Here is a 15,317-nt window from a genome sequence, read left to right as displayed (position 1 = left end):
AAGAAATTTATTTACATCGCTCTCAAGACGGATGTGGGGGGGGGATGGGGGAGGGGGGGGGGGCAAACTGTTCCGTAGCTTTGATAACAAATCGGTGGGAGAATTCATTGAAAAGAGAAGTATCTCAAGCGCTGAGTACTGACATCTTAGCCCGTATAGGGCCTGTTATAATTTACAGCCTACACAGGATTTAAACCTTTTTGAATCTATTATGTCGTGTACTTGGTTGATTTTTCGCTGTCTCGAAACAAGCAAAAATTGATCAAATATTACTTGTAGGGCTGAACTTGAATCCTCCTCGTATTATTGATATTAATGAATTCTTCCTTGTATTAATAACAAAGAAGACTATTACATCCCGGACCGCGTGGGTTCAAACGTTGCATTGTCAAACAAATACATATTTCAACACTCAAAGAAACCGGCTAGAATTTTTTAACAATTTTAAGAACGATTTTTTTCCCTTACTTAAAAGATAAAAGCAAGGTAACTGAAAGGAAAGAAAAGGATGATCGAAAGTTGCAGAATTTACCAAATCACAAGATTATTTTGTCCTCTTTGCGGTTTTAATAAAAATCAATGGACGAAGTTTGCATTATCACAATTACATTTTTGTGGTGATTTATTACCAAGCGAGTCTGATGTAACTTAATTGTTATCTCTTCGTTACGTTATTATTTCTTCTTGTTTTATCTTTAAAAACTTTAATTTGCAACTGTACTCTTAGAGCTTATAGGCATGCAAATAAAGCTAATGTTGTTTTCGTTTTTGTTGTTGTAAAAGTTTAAACCAGTAATCAATTTCTCTGAACACGTAGAAACGGGATGTTACGGTATATAATTTCTATTTACAATGTATCACGCAAATAAAGCAACTTTTTCCTTGAAGTCTATAAAAGGTTCGTCCACGGAATGACTGAAACCTGTTCCCAGAAACCCTTGCACAGCGGGTTTTGAGCGAGCACTTGTTGAAGTTTTCCACAAGTATCCAGGAAAGGTCGCCTTACTCGAGGGTTGTATTTTTCATGAACGCCCGCTTAATTATTTTGTTTGCTCTACTATCCCTCGGGAAAATAAGGGACTGTACTCATGGTCTACCTCTCTTCACTGTAAATAAATCCGTAAATCAATTCCCGATGGTAAGTACAGCCAAAGCGACTTAATGGAGATGCAGGATCATACAGCTTTTCCAGATGTCAGAAGTCCTTCTATATCTTTTATTAGCTCTGCAGTGAAAGAAAAAACAGGCAAGCTAATTTCTGTAATTTTTATCAAGTTAACTAATAAGCGAGAAGACTAGCTATGTTCAGGTGGGGAAATTTCCTGTGTAGGGGGGAGTGGGAGGGGGAGGGCTACTCTTATACAAGCTTTACAGGCCGCTGCACACTGGCGAAAAGGTAGCTACGCCTCCGGTATAGAAACAGATTTTCAGGTCTCAAATAAGGTAACACCAGGTAACTGTCTCAGGGGGGAGGGGTACTCTTGTACAAGCATTACAGGCTGAATAACGCATGTGCACACTGGCGTACAGGCAGTTACGCTTGAAAACAGAGTTTCAGGTCTGAAATAGGGTTACAACAGCTAACTGTTTCAGGAAGTATGCCGGCCGGACACCCGAATAGTACGCTTTCATCGCGCAGTCGTAAAAAATGCTAATTGTTATAGAAGGAAATACAGAAAAAGCTAACAATGATAAACTGTCGGTCTTTGCTGTGTTGTGTTAACCATAAACTCGTGGCATCAGAACTTTTGAAACTACGGATTGATCGATCTATTGATTGATCGATTGACTTATTTCTGGCCTGCAACTGAAAACTGACCTCATGTGTTCAAATTAGCATGATCCTTTTATCCTGTGTTGTTTTTTTTTTTTACTCTGCACAACGTGTTTTTCAATCCGTCGTCCGTGCTTTAATTTACTCTTTTTCTGTCGTTGTAGAAATGTAAGTTCCGTTTCAAAACACGAACTTCGCACGTGCTGAATTTAATGCTGATGAAAAAAAATCTATTTTTCATTTTTTTTTTTTTTAAACTGGGCAACTCACCTTTCATTGGCCAAATTTCATTGTCACGTCATCCCCAATCAGCACGAATGGCGCCCAGTACTTCACGGCTTTGAGTTCTTGAGTCTCCCGCATACATTCCATGGCATGATGAAGGGACTTACTTGCACTTTGCCCCGCTACCAAATGGCGGTAAAAATGTCTCATAAACTCCAACGTCTCTTCGTCGCTTAGCGGCCACAATGACGCGATAACAGAACGTGCGCCGGCTCCTAAAAAGGCACGTGCAATACCAACCACGCCTTCGGCTTTGATCTCCCCTCGTGCACTGAAACAGCAGCTTAAGACAACAAGTTTGGCGCGCAATTGTACATCCACAACATCTCTCATTGTCAAACGAAAGTCCTCCTCTTTCGGCTTTTTAGCATCAGCAAGATTAGGAGACAAAATAATTTCTCCGTTTTCTGCACAACCATGAGCTGCAATGTGTACTAACGAAACTGATTTGAGCCTGCTCAAAACTCGATTTTTTGTAGCGTTCCTACCAGTGAGAGGTTGAATGTTAAGAATCTGTCCAATCATTTGTACTTCTTTCTCAGCACCTGGAAGCGGTTTGAATTTGTCCCCTTTGATGCGTACGGTTTCCACCCACGGATTACCAACAAGCAGTGCACCAGATGTACTATGGCGGTCCTCCGGACACTCTGCCAGCAGCCTCAAGCTTCTTAATGATGGAGCCAATCGAATTCTCTTCGTTTCGGACAAATACCTGGAATTCTGGTCCACAAGGGCAACATAAGGAATCAAAAATGATGAGCGGTCAGGGACAATGATGATTTCGTCACCTTTTATCAAGTGAGAAAATGGAGCGATAACCACGTCATACAATGTTTTAAGAACAACACTCTCTTCATCTTCTGGCTCATCCCGGGAGCGATCCTTGCCTCTCACATCGAATTTGACACCAATCTTTTGGTACGTTTCGCGAATTAGTGATGTTAACTCAACACTGATCTTCTTTCGGATAAAATGACACTGCTGTCCCTTAAGCAGTAACCACAAATTCACAAGTTTTTCATCTTCTGCTACAAAAATCGTTGGTAAAGAAACAAGTTCTAAAATTGTCATTATTAGTTCTATCTGCTGTTCTGACGACGGTCGAATTGATTCCCTGACGCAATATCGTGATCCCATGAGATCCATGAGAGCTTGTGCTCGTCCCGCCTCAGCTGTGAAAAGTGCCTCAAGGGTTCTACCTTGATGTGATTGAATTCTCCTTAAAAGAGTATAACTTATGTCATGTTCATTCCGAAAATTGATTTTCCACTCGTCTTTCCCGGGTAGGAGATCCCTCATTTCCTCGCACAGTTTTATAGAGGATTTAGCACACTCCTCGGCTTTAATAAAGTCGCCAAAAGAGAGAAAAAGAGAAGCAAGGTTGGCATTTGTAGTTCTTTTAGAGTCTTTGTTTCCAGTCTTTTCTGCGATACCTAGACTCAGCTGAGCAAGCTCGATTGCTTTCTGCAAATCACCGAGATGGTAATAGACTTCGCCAAGGTTATTATATGCAGTTCCTTCACAATAACTGCTTCCAACCTCTTTTGCGATACTTAGACTCAGCTGAAAATACTCGATTGCTTTCTCCAGATCACCGAGACGCTGACGGAAAATGCCAAGGTTGTTATATCCACATCCTTCAGACGTTCTGTCTCCATTCTTTTTTGCGATACTTACACTGAGCTGAAAAAACTTGAATTCTTCCTGGAAATTACCGAGATAGTGAAAGACAGAGCCGAGGCTGCTATATGCAGCTCCTTCAGAATCTTTGTTTCCAGTCTTTTCTGCGATACTTAGACTCAGCTGAAAATACTCGATTGCTCTCTGCAAATCACCGAGATCTTTATAGACAATGCCAAGGTTGTTATATGCTCTTCCTTCACAATTTTTGTTTCCAGTCTTTTCTGCGATACTTAGACTCAGCTGAAAATACTCGATTGCTTTCTGCAAATCACCGAGATATTTATAGACAATGCCAAGGTTGTCATATGCAGTTGCTTCACAATCTTTGTTTCCAGTCTTTTCTGCGATACTTAGACTCAGCTGATAATACTTGATTGTTTTGTGCAAATCACCGAGATCGCGGTAGGCACCGCCAAGGTTGTTATATGCATATGCTTCACAATCTTTATTTCCAGTCTTTTCTGCGATACTTAGACTCAGCTGAAAATACTCGATTGCTTTCTGCAAATCACCGAGATCGTGATAGGCTTCGCCAAGGTTGTTATATGCAGTTGCTTCAGAATCTTTGTTTCCAGTCTTTTCTGCGATACTTAGACTCAGCTGAAAATACTCGATTGCTTTGTGCAAATCACCGAGTTTGTGATAGGCAACGCCAAGGTCGTTATATGCAGTTCCTTCAGTTTTTTTGTTTCCAGCCTTTTCTGCGATACTTAGACTCAGCTCAAAATACTCGATTGCTTTCTGCAAATCACCGAGATCTTTATAGACAATGCCAAGGTTGTTATATGCTCTTCCTTCAGAATTTTTGTTTCCAGTCTTTTCTGCGATACTTACACTCAGCTGAAAAAACTCGATTGCTTTCTGCAAATCACCGAGATCGCGGTAGGCAAGGCCAAGGTTGTTATATGCAGTTGCTTCAGAATCTTTGTTTCCAGTCTTTTCTGCGATACTTATAATCAGCTGACAAAATTCGATTGCTTTCTGCAAATCACCGAGATCGCGGTAGGCACCGCCAAGGTTGTTATATGCAGTTGCTTCAGAATCTTTGTTTCCAGTCTTTTCTGCGATACTTAGACTCAGCTGAAAACATTCGATTGCTTTCTGCAAATCACCGAGTTTGTGATAGGCATCACCAAGGTTGTTATATGCAGTTCCTTCAGTTTTTTTGTTTCCAGTCTTTTCTGCGATACTTACACTCAGCTGAAAAAACTCGATTGCTTTCTGCAAATCACCGAGATCGCGATAGGCACGGCCAAGGTTGTTATATGCAGTTGTTTCAGAATCTTTGTTTCCAGTCTTTTCTGCGATACTTAGACTCAGCTGAAAATACTCGATTGCTTTGTGCAAATCACCGAGTTTGTGATAGGCATCACCAAGGTTGTTATATGCAGTTCCTTCAGTTTTTTTGTTTCCAGTCTTTTCTGCGATACTTACACTCAGCTGAAAAAACTCGATTGCTTTCTGCAAATCACCGAGATCGCAGTAGGCACCGCCAAGGTTGATATATGCAGTTGCTTCAGAATCTTTGTTTCCAGTCTTTTCTGCGATACTTACACTCAGCTGAAAACATTCGATTGCTTTCTGCAAATCACCGAGTTTGTGATAGGCACCGCCAAGGTTGTTATATGCAGTTGCTTCAGAATTTTTGTTTCCAGTCTTTTCTGTGATACTTACACTCAGCTGACAAAATTCGATTGCTTTGTGCAAATCACCGAGATCGCGGTAGGCAAGGCCAAGATTGTTATATGCAGCTGCTTCAGAATCTTTGTTTCCAGTCTTTTCTGCGATACTTAGACTCAGCTGAAAACATTCGATTGCTTTCTGCAAATCACCGAGATCGCAGTAGGCAAGGCCAAGCTTGTTATATGCAGTTCCTTCAGAATCTTTGTCTCCAGCCTTTTCTGCGATACTTACACTCAGCTGAAAAAACTCGATTGCTTTGTGCAAATCACCGAGATCGCGGTAGGCAGTGCCAAGGTTGTTATATGCAGCTCCTTCAGAATCTTTGTCTCCAGCCTTTTCTGCGATACTTAGACTCAGCTGATAAAACTCTTTTGCTTTCTGCAAATCACCGAGTTTGTGATAGGTCTGGCCAAGGACTTCATATACATTTCCTTCATAATCTTTATTTCCGATCTCTCTGGCTTCCTTTAATACCAACTCGAAGTAATATCGGGCTGTTTTATAATCACTGCATTTTAAAGCTTTCACTCCAAGGTGATAATTGCACAAGCAATACTTTACGCGGAAAGTGCTGTCGGGTTGCTGATGTTTACTTTTACCTCCACCGCATGACTAAAAGCAGCAAAAATAAGAGTGTTTTATCCTATGTAAAATCAGTTATATCTCCGTCCTTTACAAAGCTGTTAAAATAATAAATGTCCTTAACCTGATAATCCTCCTCATGTCTTTTTATACTTTTATTTTAAATATTGATACTCCTGTAGGTTGTTTTAGAAAATGGCAAACGCCCATTTATTTGCAAGACTTCCGTATGGTGTCTTACTATACAAAGACTAACCTAAACTGGAGCTACTAGCTCTGAAGAAATAAGAAGGTCGTCCAAGATTTTACATGTAATACTTACGTTCACAACTAATCTACAGCTCTTCGAGGGAACAGTATAATTATTTGAGATAAAATTGCAGGAAAATACTATGTACGCTTTGGCTATTGTTGCCAACAAAATGGATTAAAGAAGAAGTGAAGAAATAAGCTTCATGAAATTTGTGATATCTGTTTTATTTGACTTGCTAGAAGGTAAATTTTTTAACTCAGTGGTTATCTGAGTAGGTAAGCATGAAATTCGTGTTTCAAAAAAGGCATTACACGTGCCGCCTAAGAAATAGGAGTAAATACAAGAATAAATTTCGATCTTGTTCCTTTGCTTTTTCCTTTTCGTCCTAGATTTCTCTTTGAATAAGTCTTTATCTAAACAATCTCTAACTCTTTGCAAAAATCAAATTATGAATGGTGTAATGAAAAACTGGTCTTCTTTTACTCAAATATTTAATTCTCATCGGCAAAAACCTTCTGTACTCTAAGGCACTGCATGGTGTTAAAATCCACGGTTTTAAGATTTTCTACCTGGCTGGCTCTTTAAAAGGAGAAGATAGAAGTAGAAAAATATATAGACATCAGAGAAGTGGTCTAAATTAATCAACTATAGTAGTCACGTTTGGTGTGTGCAAGGGTGTATGATTTGGTGTGTGTGTAAGTGTAAACGCTTGTTTACGGAGGATGTACAGGAACCGCGGAGCGTATTTTGGATTGGTGGGACTTTTATCACCATTTTCTTTGTTTTCTACACAAAAACGTAAATTTAAACTTAATTAAAATATATGGCGTTCATTTAATGTGACAAAAGATTCAAATAATATTAAGGGCAATCCTTAAATTTATATTCTTTTACCATTTAAACTGGATTTCACCAAAAAGAATCAACAAAATATCAAGAAAAAGAAATAAGCCTTAAAGGTTTCGCATTGGCCCTTGTCGGGTCTATCATGTGTTAGTCCAGTTAGCTGGCTATATGAAGGAGGCTGATCAGCGTCAGTATATAAATGTTCCAAAGTTACGTTTTCGGTTATCATTTCGACTGACAAATTTTTTAGCCACATCAGCAAGTCACACAGCGTCAGTTTTTGTCTTATGAGTTATTAAGATTCCACCACTCTTAAATCTCTGTTGGGTCATCTTAGCTCGCAGCCAGGTTTTGACTCTGCGCGCCACAGAAAACTAAAGTGATCTTTCGCCCGTTGCTGCAGCGGCTGGATTGACGTGGAGAAGCTAGTTTGCAGATTTGTACAATCGCAACAATCATGGCACGCTCAAGCAAGGCTCTTCTGCCTCTTCACTTCATTTACTGTGATATATCTGAAAAACTTTCGATTTGTTTGCCCTTCATCAGAACCTTGAATATCTCCAACTGGGGAAGAAGATAATAGTACTTGATGTCTTCTGCATAATTTAACTTAATTTGAAGAGAAAAATCGTCGTCATTAAGAAAGTTAACAAGAACACTTTCCAAGTTCTTATGCGCTTTAAAATTCGGTTGATCAAAACGTTCGTCAATAGCAGAACCAACATTTCGTCGATCTACCCAGATGCAACGGGGAGCGCCATCTTTTTCCGTATCGCAGATTGCTTATCAACGGATGGAACCGAAACTTTGGTCGCTTACGTCTTATCGTCTAGACTTACATTAAAAAAAAAAAATAGTTGAACGCTTACAGACATGTTGAATGATCGACACAGTCACACTATGAGAATAGCGTTCAGAGTTAGAAATGGATCAGAGGAAATTGGGCAGCAGTTCGCAAAGGTTTATGGGGCGAATTATCAAGTAGCTCAGATACAACGAAACCGTCGAGCTAGACGGATCTCCGTGATGTACGCCTTTTTTCCGATTTTAGCCACAACTGAGCTAGAATTCCGAATATTTTCGCACAAAAAATGTTTATCCTATCAAAGATGTTATAAATTTCTCACGGCTAAGTGGCTGAGATGCCTTTAAAACATGTTATTTGTTAGCCGGCTTGTGGCTTGCAAACGAAGCACGCTGTGTCAACTATGTGCAAATTTGGGTTAACAATGACAGAGACTTTCGCTCCTTTTATGGTCTTTTTTATTGTTTAAGGTAATTGCCTCTATTATTCGAGAAACAAAGGTTGCGATTACCGATGCGTAGCCAGATCATCGACCGCGAAATTCAAATCTTCGTAAGCCACCGTAGCGTAACAAGTGCTGACTTAGGGGAATAGGGTGTGAAGAAAATATACCGTAGAAATGATCTAACAGGAGAGGGGTGAGGCTATTTTTTATAAAGGCTCCCCTCCGAAATCTCAGCGCTTCAAATGAGAAAACAAGTTTCAGGCCCAAATAACTAACAAAGCGAAGACCTAAACAGAACGTGCTAGATTTCCATGTTACAAGCTCAAGAAAAAGCCAGTGCAAAAGTTGAATACCGAAGTGAAAAGTTTAACATCACTATCAAAAAAAGCCGTATTAGTCTAGGACGACGAAAAAATTAACGTTCACTTCGGCGGGCCACTTAACATCCTGCAGCTTAAAAAGCACGACCCCGCAGCGCACGTAGTTTCTACATCGACTGCGTCGATGAAATAAAACTAAGCCAACCCACCCAGCTATTTTCCCTAAAGTGCTCAAATTAGCGCCTTTTCACTTTATTGTCTTGCTAAACGCTTTGTCTTCAACCCGCGAGTCCCGCTAAGCTTTTAAACCAAGCAACAGCACGCGAAACATTTTTACAGATTAGTTTTTGGTATGACCTTGAAACTACATCTACAAAATTAGAATCAAACGAGCAAAAGCACGTATTTTTTACTTGAAGCCGTTCTAAATTTGCGCCCTGTCGAGCCAGCTTTGTGTCACGAACAAGGTGCGACAATCAGTTTGGCTACCGACGCGTGCCATAGAGTGAAGTGATTTTTGATTTTATTCCGTGTGTCTTGTATTATATCAAGAAAAAACCCTCAATCGTTTTTATATTAAGAGTCATCAGCAAATAACCAAGTTTAGGCAATCCATTCTCCACAGTGATTTCGGGGCACGCGAGAAAAAAATAATAATGGTATCAGTCAGTTACGTTTCGGAAAACAATGAAGTCACTCAAACAAGGAAAAGTGCGATAAAGTCAACCTTTTCACACCAATGCCGACTCTCATTTCAAAATTGTGATAACGATGAGATACTTGTTTATGAGTACCATATTACTGAATCAAGTCAGTAATAGACGCCGGTTTAACAAACTGAGAGATTTGAACTGTATACATATTGAAACGGTTCAGTTTTTAGACCCAATATATAGATTTAGCCAGGGCTAAAAGCGAGGCTCCCATTAATAAATTTATAATTTAAATTAAACAATAAACTTGTATTCGAATTCCACAATTCAGTTAACTTTAGAGGCAATTTTATGTGACTTTTGAGGGAAAGGCTACCTGATTTTAGAGAAAAATAATTTGCAAACAGCCCAAGAGTGAACCAAATCTTACATCGAGTTGATAGCTAGCCTCATATGTACACCCAAAAACTGGTAATCATCTTCGATCACATTTAATAGCCATAATAGCTCTTGGTCACCGTAGATTAATTAGTGGGGAAAAAAATCAGGCCAACTTTTTTGGGTTCGACAAGTTTACTTTGCAAAATCTTGTCAACAAATCTGGGTGCGTGTAAACCAACCTTTTATACCATTTATACATCACATATGAGGTGAAACAGTAGTATGAGGCACTGTTTTTATCATACCGGCAGACCTCAGACAGAAAGCAGTATTTCACAATACAAATTGCACTCATTCAATATTCATAAACTGTTAAAAAAATTTCCAAAATCACCTATACGACCATCCGGTTCTCACTTTTGTAGTGCGAGCTGTGGCGAGTGTTTGAATGAACATTAACAGAGTTACGCTCCAACATTATAAAGAATTTATTCTGTTTATTTTTTATTTAATGGTTTATTAACGCGCGGCATTTTGAGTACTCCTGCAAGCGATGTTCACTGAACGACTGAAAACAATCGGCACAGCGATTAAAATTACAAGAGAGACTACTAACAGTCAATAAAAGAAATATAATTCGGTGAAACATATACAGAAACAACAATTTTCATTCAGAAAGACAAGTATTAAAGTATCCCTAAAAATCCTGAGTCTTCAAGCTTAAAGTTAACTTTATGTTTTAAGCCGGCTTCCCGGTGTTTGCTTTTTTCAAAGACGAACTCGAGGCAAGAAAATCGCTCAAAGTTTTCTTTTCCGGCCAGAATTATAACTAAATATTCTTTGGAACGTTTTGTTTCTATTTGCGGTGAGAAACTGTCTTAAGGCTTTTTAAAGTTCTGTAATCAAACCTGATACTCGGTCAGATCATTGTCTCAAATCTTACAAACGTGCATAAACTAAATGACCGCATAAACTCCGCTCGACTTCATTAAATAAGATCTAAAAAAACAAACATCAAATACAATAATTTCTCTGGCTTACCATTCGAGATGCAGCTCCTGAAAGGTATCAAGAAAAGCCAATATCGCTTCAGACTTTGCAATCCTCTTACGCATCAAGCAAGGTGAAAACGAAAACGATGCCATCCGAAATCGGATTTCCGACTTTGAGAAGCGACGTATTCCTCAACCAAAAACCCAATAAACAAACTAGCCATGAATAACAGAGGACTCCTGATAGCAGCTGAATTTCATTTTGCACATCCAGTGGAAAAAGACACTTAAAAACATCACAAGTTGACACAAAACTCTGTCAGCTTCAGCTGTCAAAGTAAACAAGATTCAAGATGCTGCATAAATTTTCCACATGAACTCACCTGTCAAATTTTGACCAATCAGAGCATAAAAATTGGACGCAGAGCGTGACCAACGCGTGACCATGGTGAGAAAAGTCAAAAGCAACTGTCTTCCCTGCCTGTAACAGCTGCCTGAATTTTCGCGTCCGAGGTCAGTTTGCAATCAAAATTTTAATTGTGTAGCACATAAACACAACATATTTCATATGAATTTAGAACAAACTTGAACTTGAGCCTGCGATCACTTGAAAACTAGTAACTTGTCAGCGGATAACTTCAAAAAAATACTTGACATCGAAGGGTCGACACCTGAGCCCGCGATACAGCCAAGTGATACTGGTCAGCGGGTACCCTGTTTTGACAGCTGTCAATTGATCAAATCATTGATGTCCAATATGTGTGCATTATCAGTTTAACTAGTAAAAGTATGAGATTGAAGATTGTTCGCGATCTAGTAAAACAATTAACTGGTCAGCGGACAGCTTCCAAACAAATCACGTCACCTCGATGAGTTGACACATGAGCCCGCGATATGGTCATGGGATACTGGTCAGTGGCTATCCTGTTTTGACAGCTGTCAATTGACCATATTGTGAATGTCTTAAAATCCTATATTAAAGATGTGGACTTGCCAAGACACGCCTGAGACACCCCTCCCTTCCTTTTGATAGTCTCCCCTACCCCACCCGTACAATCTGTAGACGCGTACGTACGTACGTACGCTCGGTCAATCACGTGACAACCAAACGAAAAGAGGTTGACCATATTCCATGAGTATGGGGCTCTGTCCCACGCGCGCTTCGCGCTCGCGGGAGCCCCGCTATAAACTGACAATTAACTACTATGTGAGTGTTTCATTCTCCTATTCTCTTAGCAGTAAAAAGCTATGAATACTGTATATAGAATTATGTGTTTTCTCCCCTCCCCCTCCCCCCACCCCCAAAAAAGAGTAATTCATTAAACCCCAATTACTAATGAGCAACCTCCCTACCTGACTGGCCACCAGTTCAGAAGAACTAAAACAGAGAATACCCAGAGGGCTGAAAGAGGAAATACCGTTAATTAAAGTTTCTCGTCTCTGTCTCGTGTCTGGTAATTTGATCCAAGTTTTCGGGTCCAATACGTTTTGTATCAATATTCAAACCTAGTGCTGTGTGTGAAATTTTGGAACCTCTTTGTTGGATGATTAGTGTGTTAATTAACAATTATCAAATGAGGCTGAGTATGATTTGAAGGGTGTTAGCAGAGGTGGATAACACCCTCCTTGATCTCCCTAATTATTCAGATTAAACGAAAGCTATTTTATTATTCATTCAAAATAATTCCTAGTTTAAAAACAAGCATGCTTTCCTAAACCCGCCTCGACCGTCTTCAGTTGTCGCAGTTGCCTGTTTCTCGACAAGTTCAGGATATAGAGGGATGTCCAGTTCTGCAGATCATGAGTTCTGCAGATATTCTTTATTCTTGCTTTGATTTTAGGCAATAGTTCAGCTATTTTTTCTTTGCGAAACGTGAAAAATGTTCCGTCGTTTTGTAATTCTCCAACAAAACAACGCAATCTCGATCAAAGGCTTCTCGGTTTGCTGTCTATTTTCTGGCAATTAAGCTGTAGTACTTCTTCCAAATTTGGTCAACGCCAGCTGGTTATGAAGAATAAGCCGCGGGATTTAAGCCAATCAGAAAAGAAGAAACTTTTTGAATAAACAACAATGGAATATAATGCCTGATTTTCATGCTTTGATTCCTTAGCAACCATTTTATAAAGTTAGTACAGGGTAATTTTAACGTAACGCGAACTGTTAGTAAAATTGCTTTAAATGCGGAGCCCTTAGTCGACGGATTGTGGTACCGATCGAATCTCGGCTTTTTTAGAGTCAACTTGCAATATCAGTGTAGCATGAAAAGCTATTTTCATCGCTGAATCAAAGCGAAATGCTTATTACACCTTCAATCTTGGTAAATGGGCGAAAAAATGGCAACTTCGTTTCAATAAGGAAAAGTGTGAAGCAATGCGAATAACGCATTCTCGTGACAAATCGACTACGAATTATAAACTAGGTACGGCCTTAAAAGATGTCAAGAGCTTTAAAGATCTTGGAATTATTGTATCAAAAGATCTTACTTGGAGTGAACATATTAGTACTATGGTGAATAAGGCGAACCAAGTCCTAGGGCTAATAAGACGGTCTGTTGGAACAGCTAATACAACAACTTTTTCATTGCTTTACAAAACATTGGTCAGACCACTTCTAGAGTATGCTGCTCCAGTCTGGAACCCATATCTTGTCAAAGATATTCATGCAATAAAGAGCGTGCAAAGACGCGCGTCAAGATTAGCTCTTAAGCAAAAAAGAGGTGATATGTCTTATGAAGAGCGTTGTGACACGTTACATTGGCCATCTTTGTCCAGTCGTAGGACATCTTCCTCTCTTGTTGAATGTTATAAGATCGTGTTTGGCTTATCACACTTGGATTTTGAGGAATTCTTTCAATTCGCAAAAGTCAAATCCACTAGGGCAAATCACTCGTATAAGCTTTATTGTAAATTATCTAGAATCAACTGTTTTAAATATTCTTTTTTTAACAATGTAATTAGTTATTGGAACAATTTACCTAGTAATGTTGTTGAAGCCGGTACCCTTGAACTTTTTAAATGTAAACTCAAATCCTTTTTAAAGTTGTAATTTTTATTGTTTGTTTGTTGTTTTTAGGAGAGTTTTAATCATAGGGTTAACCTCTCGACTCTCCCTTTCAAATTTATGTAGTTATATATGAGTTTGAATAAACATGTATGTTATAGAAACAAACCAAGATACCTCGTTGTCCATGTCTGTTGCCAGCTTTCTGAGCTCCATCAAAGCGGTGTTTTCCGTTTCGATCTTTTGACATTGTTAAGGTATGAAGTTTCATTATAAATTAAGTACTTCTTATGTTTGTTCGAACTGAATATCAACTAGTGGACCTCTTCAGTGAGTTCCTATGAATTAAAGTCAAGGCTGATCGGATAGCGTAGGATAGGTAATTTATTTTCCCAATATTTCGGTTAAACAAAACTAACCCTCATGAGGGGCTAAAAAGGCTAAGTAAGTTGTTCATCATGAGTAACTTGAAATTTTCCCCAGTATCTGTAAGAAGTATGCTAATTTTAGACACATTTCTAGCTATTTCAAATCGCCTAAATATCATATTTCAGCTGACATTTTCCCTGGGAACATGGGCCTGCATGCACATCCGTCTCCTATATGATTCTCCCACGTCTTACTGTAAAGAAAGAACTGGATGGAGAGGAAACTTGGAAACGACGAGGGATCTATTGATTTACTGGGGGAGGGGGGAAATTGTGCGTACCTCCGGAACTTATTCTGGCTACGCCCCTTATAAAGAGGAACTGGAGGTGTTACCATGTACAATCAGAATGTAATTAATTACAGGATCAGGTCTAACCTGTCTGATCCTGACTTTGACATTATGTGTGACTAACAAAAAACCAAAGTCAAGCCATTTCTTCTTTCTTCTGTCACTGAAATGGCCTCAACAGTATCCCAGCTGTCTTCAGTTTCCAAGGCATCAAATAAGTTTACTTATAGCTACAGTCTCTAATTCTCTCAATACTTTACTTTGAGAGCTCTTGTCGACATATCAACGGCATTTGGCACCTTAGATAACGAGAAGTGATTTAACAAACACCATTCTGTTTATCAAGCTGAAAAGGGTATTCGAACTTAAACCTCTTCAGAAACAGAAAATTTAACCAGCGCCAAATATGGAGAACTTGTGTACGTTTCGGGGCGCCTCAGGGCTCTATCTTCGGATCCCTGATATTCCTATTATGTATCAATGACTTGCCATATTGTAACTAACTATCCCTTTCTAGAAATTTTGAACTCCGATGACACTTACCTTGCCTAGGCGTCTAGAAACCCTAAAGAGTTGTTCTCATCTCTAATTCATAACCTAAGCTAGCAATGTGAAACAATGGCTCAATTCACATCGGCACCCACGCCAAATAACGTAGTAAGCAGTACCTTTTTTTTCATATTTAAGAGATCAACAATAAAGCTACAATAGCATTTGCGGCCCTAGCTTGGGGAACTGAAGCCAAAATGTCCTGAAAGAATTCTCGTAACAAGTTACAAATTGTTGATTCATGATCCCGCCTTATCTCGATATGATGTCTTATCCCGATTATTGTGGAGTTGCGTCTAGGGATTTTGGTGCTGGACTTAGTCAAAAACCTGAAAAATTGCAACTAT

The sequence above is a fragment of the Porites lutea genome, chromosome 6, assembly GCF_958299795.1.
Source record: "Porites lutea chromosome 6, jaPorLute2.1, whole genome shotgun sequence".
Taxonomy (NCBI): Eukaryota; Metazoa; Cnidaria; class Anthozoa; order Scleractinia; family Poritidae; genus Porites; species Porites lutea.
Note: the sequence above shows the minus strand (reverse complement) of the source record.